We start from the raw sequence: 6,878 nt of genomic DNA, 5'->3' as shown, positions 1-6,878 counted from the left end.
GTTGTGAGCTTGTAAATCGGCGGCGGAAGATCGATGCAGACGTTTGCGCAATGCACTATGGGGCGTAGGAAACTCGTGGATAGGCCTATTGAACCCTCTGCCTATTCAAAGGGTGGGGGAAAAAAAGGAATGTACTTCATTAAGTTCATACATTATACGTGGGTCTTCAACAGGGGGTCCGGGACCCCTAGGGGGTCCTCAGAGTTACTACAGGGGGTCCTCCAAATCTTTGTGTGATAGAAACCTTTTTTTAACCACTTGAAGTGTCCATATTCTGTGAACTTTAGCCAAGAATAGCAGATCTACAAGCTCACACCTTGCGCTGCGAAGTGTGCCGGTATTCCGACACTAGAACTAACCCTGAACTTAACCTCGGTGGCCGTGCCTCAGTGGCTAACCTGCAGACGCTAGTCGGAACAGCGGCCCGTCGGGATAGTGAGCGGACCCCATGGAATCTGGGGGTCCCTGCTTCTTCTCTCTCTCAGCTAAGGGCCCGCAAGGGGTCCTTCCTTAGCAAGGGGTCCTTCCTTGGCCTGAAAACGTTGAAGATCCCTGCATAATCATTATTTACAGGGTAAAGCACAGGGTTAAAGACCACAAAAGGGGCATCAAATGGAGCAGTAGAGACCTCCACCAGCAGGTGGCAGTAAACATGAAACCACCACCTGAAAATCGGCGGCGAGTTGGCGACCCGGAAGGTCTTCTTCATAGTAACGGTCGGAGCTAAAGCTAACGTTCAAATAATAACGCTTGTCGGCGAGAGAACCAACAGTTGAGACGTTGTTTATCAGCTTGTTATTTGAACTAAAGTAACAATGTGTGACATAGAGACGTTGAGGGCCTTGAGGCTGTTCGTCAATGATCGACTGACCGCCGTTGCAGAGGACATTTTAGCTGTGTTTGTCAGAACTATCGTACAATACCAACAACAAATAGATCTGCAACACAGACATGGAGTCACCACCATTGAACTGGCAGGTTGGTAACTGGAACACTTCTTAGAACAGTAAGGAAGGATGCAGTTGAACACAAAGTATGAAGGAGTAGTTCACCCCCAAATGTTTTTCTTTTCTTCTATTGATTAGTCAGCATCCTTTAAAATTGCCCTAAAAAACCACTTACAGGCAGCAGCCGTTCACAACTGGTAAAAACCTAGCCCAACCCTACCCTCCCTGCCCCTTCCTTGTATATACTGTACATACTGATTGTTTAGACTTACTGTTACCTGCCCCTTCCTTGTATATATTGTATATACTGTACTTACTGATTGTATAGACCTACTGTTTTCTTTTTCTTTCTTTTTTTCTTTACATGTCTACTGCATAGTACTGTGTTCTATTTGTCTGTCATTCAATGTTATATGAGATACTTAAATGGTTTCCTGTTGAAATAAGCTTAGTCTTTTCATGGATCTCCTTTTAGTAGACCTTGTACCAGTGAACTGTACCGTCATGAATCTGTACATTTTCCTATGCAAACTTCTAATAAAGCCTTCAATCAATCAATCAATCAAACCATGGAGACTTGAGTTCAATATTTTTTTTCTATTTGTCGCATTCCTACGACAAAATAATAATAATATTCTACATTTTTGTTATGTACATGAATTAAATACCAAGGACTTCCAACATAAAAAAGACAGTAAAAGTTCATATTTGGGATGTTCCTTTTAAGCAGGGTGTTTAACTGTACTTGTTCTGTACTACATTTCTATTGTATTGACTATACTTGTAGGCTACTGTTCTCCATTTTTGTCTGATAAAATAATCAGTCAATCAAAACCCCCATTGATTTTGAATGGGGACCCAAATGAGGCCCTGAATGGGGACCCAAATGCATTTGGGTCAGAATCAATGGGGGTATATTTAGGGTCAAGTAAATGTACCCCCATTGATTCTGGCCCAAATGCTTGTTGGTCCCCATCCAGGGCCATGCATTTGGGTCCCTATCTGGAATGAATGGGGGTAAATTTACTAAATCAACATCTTATCCTGTGTTTCTTAAACTAAGTCTCCATGGCGTGAGTAATCAATAGAAAAAAAAAGTCATTTTGGGGATTTACTAAGTAAAAGTATCAATACTGCTGTAGAAAAAAATACTCTGTTACAAGTATAAGTATGGATTTCAAAATTGACTTGAGTTAAAGTGCACAAGTATTGGCATCAATAAGTATGTAAGCCAAAGCACCAAAAGTAAAAATGTTTGAAAATAGCAGATCTACAAATGGTAAATGGTGCATTTATATAGCGCTTTTATCCAAAGCGTTTTACAGAGATTGTGCATTACATTCACCCATTCACGCACACATTCATACACCGGTGGCGGAGGAAACCATGCAAGGCACCAACCTACTCACCGGGAGCAATTAGGGGTTCAGAGTCTTGCCCAAGGAGTAAGGACCCTTCTACATTAACTCAAGGGGAGCCCGGATTCGAACTGGGAACCCTTCGGGAACCCTTCGTGCTCTAATAACGGTTTCTCTACCCCTGAGCTATGCCGCCCCTGCGGCATACAAGCTCACAACGTGCCACAATGCGACGCGTTGTGAGCTTATTGATCATCTATTTTCAAATGGCCACGGTATAAAATAAGTGGTTTATTTATGTTTTATAATATTATAATAATAATGTGTACGAAGTAACTAAAGTTTTCAAAAAAATGTAGTGGAGTAAGCGTACAATATTTGCCTCTGAGATGTAGTGGAGTAAACATATTGGAAATACTCAAGTAAAGTACAAATAAAATACCTCAAAATTGCAAATGTACTAAGTTACTTTACACCATTGATTAGACCTCTATTAGGATCATTTCTGTCTATTTGGTCTTTGTCTCAGAGGAGGTGGCTGTGGAGAGAAACATGTCTACTACCAGTGACATCATTGGTAGGCAGGTTTTGTCAAATCATCAATATTTGTAACAAGATTTCAACCAAAAAAATTAAATTAAAAATAATAATCTGTCAATGCATATCTATAACATGAATGTGTTGTAAGGAAATTAAGCTAAACACCACAGAACCCGGTCAATACTCACTAGGGATGTTAATCGACGCATTATTTACGAATCGACACGTCGCGGCCGAAAATCGACGCGTCGATCGACTTTTTTCACTTTTTTTGTTTTTTGTTTTCGCTAAGCAGCAGCTGAGAGGAGACTCAGGAGAGCACAACACAACGGGGCATTACTTTAAGCAACACAACTTATGCAGCTGCACCCATCAGAACTTGCATCAAAGCCCTAATAATACTTATAATTGCTCTTCCTTGCGTTAGCACAGAGTCTGTTCTCTAGAGACTAGAAGCGGAGTGACAATTTAAAGTCCATGGAACGTAGTGGTAGCGCTCTGGCTGGCACCCCAGGCTAGTGTATCAATGTGGAGGAGCTTTGGTCTGCCTCGATCTCTCCCTCCCCGACCGCATCCACGGGTGTCGCATTAACGACGATGTATTTTGTGTTGTTTTATTGTCAATCTTGACAAAATCACTGCACACGAGGCGACGCTGCCATTAACAAGCGAGCTTTCGTGTCAAGCATGCATGCACACAGGCACGTAAACTAAACACATCCAGTCAGCGCGGTGAGCGCGCACTGCTATGACGCGTGCACACGAACAGACCAGCAGTGTTTCTCAACCTGTAGTCCGCGGACCTGACTAGCGCCGTATGCATGTGAATCTGCGATGCATGCATGCACAACACAGACCTTCATTCGTCCCCGACACAGAGACACACACACCGGTCCGCTCACATTTGGAAAACATTAACGCTTATAACGTTTTTGAAGCGATTCAAACATTTTTGGGGGAAAAACTTTAGAAAAAAAATAAAAATAAAAAAATCGACTCATAGGGTTCCCGCGGGTCCTTAAAAAGTCTTAAATTGTCTTAAATAAAAAATCGTGAATTTAAGGTCTTAAGAAGTCTTAAATTTGACCAAATCTGACCGTAGGTATTAAATTTGAATATGGTGTTTTTAAGGCTCATGGGGAAATTAAGCCATAAACATTTGTAGGCCTACGTATTCATTTGATTCGTTTATTTGATTTATTAATATTAGACGATGAGAGACGACTGCAAACAGGCTGAAGCTAGCAGCAGTCAGTGGGAAGAGGAGCTTGCTTGTTGTTCTCGGCTCCGCCCGCTTTGTCAGTACTGTGGTGATGTATGTGGAGGCGGAAGAGGGTAGTTTTGTTTTTGAACAAAACAAGCGCTCCTTTTCTCTAGCCTCCCGTCACATCAACTGCCCTGTGCTCTCCCTGTTATGTAGCGCTCTCACATCACACTGTGAGTGAGCGCAGATGAGAGCATACAAGTAAACACACTTGGCGTGTAGTGGAGTTGTGCTTGTGGGCTGTGGAGTGGAGTGGACTTCTTAAAAAGTTTTAGATTAAGACAATTCGCGATGCGGCCGTGCGCGATTCTGCATTGATGCGGGGATGTGACATAATCGATGTTTGTTGATTTTCCTCAACCATGAGGAATTAGCTAGCTACATGCTAAGGCTATTGTCCCGTTCCTTCTGCCTGTGCGACAGAATGAAGCTGACAGTCATAAAGTTAAGGTCCGTGAAATGAGCAGAAAGAACGTTTCCGGTCTGGGCGTTAGCAGAAATAAGCCAGGCTCCAGCCTTCAAAATAAAAGTGCAGTAAATAATGTATATTTAAAAGACACAAATGTATTTAAAGATGAGTACATGATGTATGTCTCTATACTAGTGTACTTCTAATTGTCCTAACACATTTTCCAGGTTCTTTCAGATTGAAATTCGTGGAATGCGAGCTATTAAAGGCCACTTAACAAAATTAATTCCATTCCAATTCAATTCGTTCTACTGTAATCCCATAAAAGAGCTATCATAGGCTAGAGCAGGGGTTTATCTGTTTATTTTGACAGGACAGATGCAAAGTATGGTAGGCTATAATGTAATTAATGAAAATATACCTGTAACAACTCACCATAAAAGTGCTATATAAAAATACTCTGTTGCAAGTAAAAGTCACAGAATTCAAAATATACTTGAGTAAAAGTACAAAAGTATTAGATAGATACTTGGCATTAAAATGTACTTAAAGTATCAAAAGTAAAAGTAGGACTACTCATTGTGCAGAATTCCCATTTCAAGTTTTCAAATGTTTAAATAAATATCTTTTGAAAATAGCAGATCTACAAGCTCACAATGCGTTGCATCACAACTCATTGTGAGCCTGTAGATCTGTTATTTTCAAATTAAAATTGAGTACAAAAAGTGCAGTTTTCAGAATCTAGTTGGCCCTGGACAGCAGACGGCTCGCTGCGTCGCAACTTTGGAGACATGCACGCGTTCGGGGAGACCTGCTCTATCACACCACACTCTCCGCTAAGCGGGAGAGGTGTAAAATCTATTTCTGTTGGCTTTCCAGTGCAGCCACCTGCTCAAAAAAGTTGACATTTTCAGACAGTTTCAGACTCTAGTTGGCGCTGGAGAGCAGGCGGCTCGCTGCGTCGGTACTTTGAACACACGCACGCGTTCGGGGAGACCTCCTCTATCACACCACACTCTCCGCTAAGCGGGAGAGGTGTAAAATCTATTTCTGTTGGCTTTCCAGTGCAGCCACCCGCTCAAAAAGGTGACATTTTCAGACATTTTCAGACTCTAGTTGGCGCTGGAGAGCAGACGGCTCGCTGCGTCGGCACTTTGAACACACGCACGCGTTCGGGGAGACCTCCTCTACCACACCACACTCTCCGCTAAGCGGGAGAGGTGTAAAATCTATTTCTGTTGGCTTTCCAGTGCAGCCACCCGTTCAAAAAGGTGACATTTTCAGACATTTTCAAACTCTAGTTGGCGCTGGAGAGCAGGCGGCTTGCTGCGTCGGCACTTTGAACACACGCACGCGTTCGGGGAGATCTCCTCTACCACACCACACTCTCCGCTAAGCGGGAGAGGTGTAAAATCTATTTCTGTTGGCTTTCCAGTGCAGCCACCCGTTCAAAAAGGTGACATTTTCAGACATTTTCAGACTCTAGTTGGCGCTGGAGAGCAGGCGGCTCGCTGCGTCGCAACTTTGAACACACGCACGCGTTCGGGGAGACCTCCTCTACCACACCACACTCTCCGCTAAGCGGGAGAGGTGTAAAATCTATTTCTGTTGGCTTTCCAGTGCAGCCACCCGTTCAAAAAGGTGACATTTTCAGACATTTTCAGACTCTAGTTGGCGCTGGAGAGCAGGTGGCTCGCTGCGTCGGCACTTTGAACACACGCACGCGTTCGGGGAGACCTCCTCTATCACACCACACTCTCCGCTAAGCGGGAGAGGTGTAAAATCTATTTCTGTTGGCTTTCCAGTGCAGCCACCCGCTCAAAAAGGTGACATTTTCAGACATTTTCAGACTCTAGTTGGCGCTGGAGAGCAGGCGGCTCGCTGCGTCGGCACTTTGAACACACGCACGCGTTCGGGGAGACCTCCTCTATCACACCACACTCTCCGCTAAGCGGGAGAGGTGTAATATCTATTTCTGTTGGCTTTCCAGTGCAGCCACCCGCTCAAAAAGGTGACATTTTCAGACATTTTCAGACTCTAGTTGGCGCTGGAGAGCAGACGGCTCGCTGCGTCGGCACTTTGAACACACGCACGCGTTCGGGGAGACCTCCTCTACCACACCACACTCTCCGCTAAGCGGGAGAGGTGTAAAATCTATTTCTGTTGGCTTTCCAGTGCAGCCACCCGTTCAAAAAGGTGACATTTTCAGACATTTTCAAACTCTAGTTGGCGCTGGAGAGCAGGCGGCTTGCTGCGTCGGCACTTTGAACACACGCACGCGTTCGGGGAGATCTCCTCTACCACACCACACTCTCCGCTAAGCGAGAGAGGTGTAAAATCTATTTCTGTTGGCTTTCCAG

The sequence above is a fragment of the Nannobrachium achirus genome (genome assembly GCF_963921795.1).
Source record: "Nannobrachium achirus genome assembly, chromosome: 20".
Taxonomy (NCBI): domain Eukaryota; kingdom Metazoa; phylum Chordata; class Actinopteri; order Myctophiformes; family Myctophidae; genus Nannobrachium; species Nannobrachium achirus.
This window is presented reverse-complemented; position numbering follows the sequence as displayed.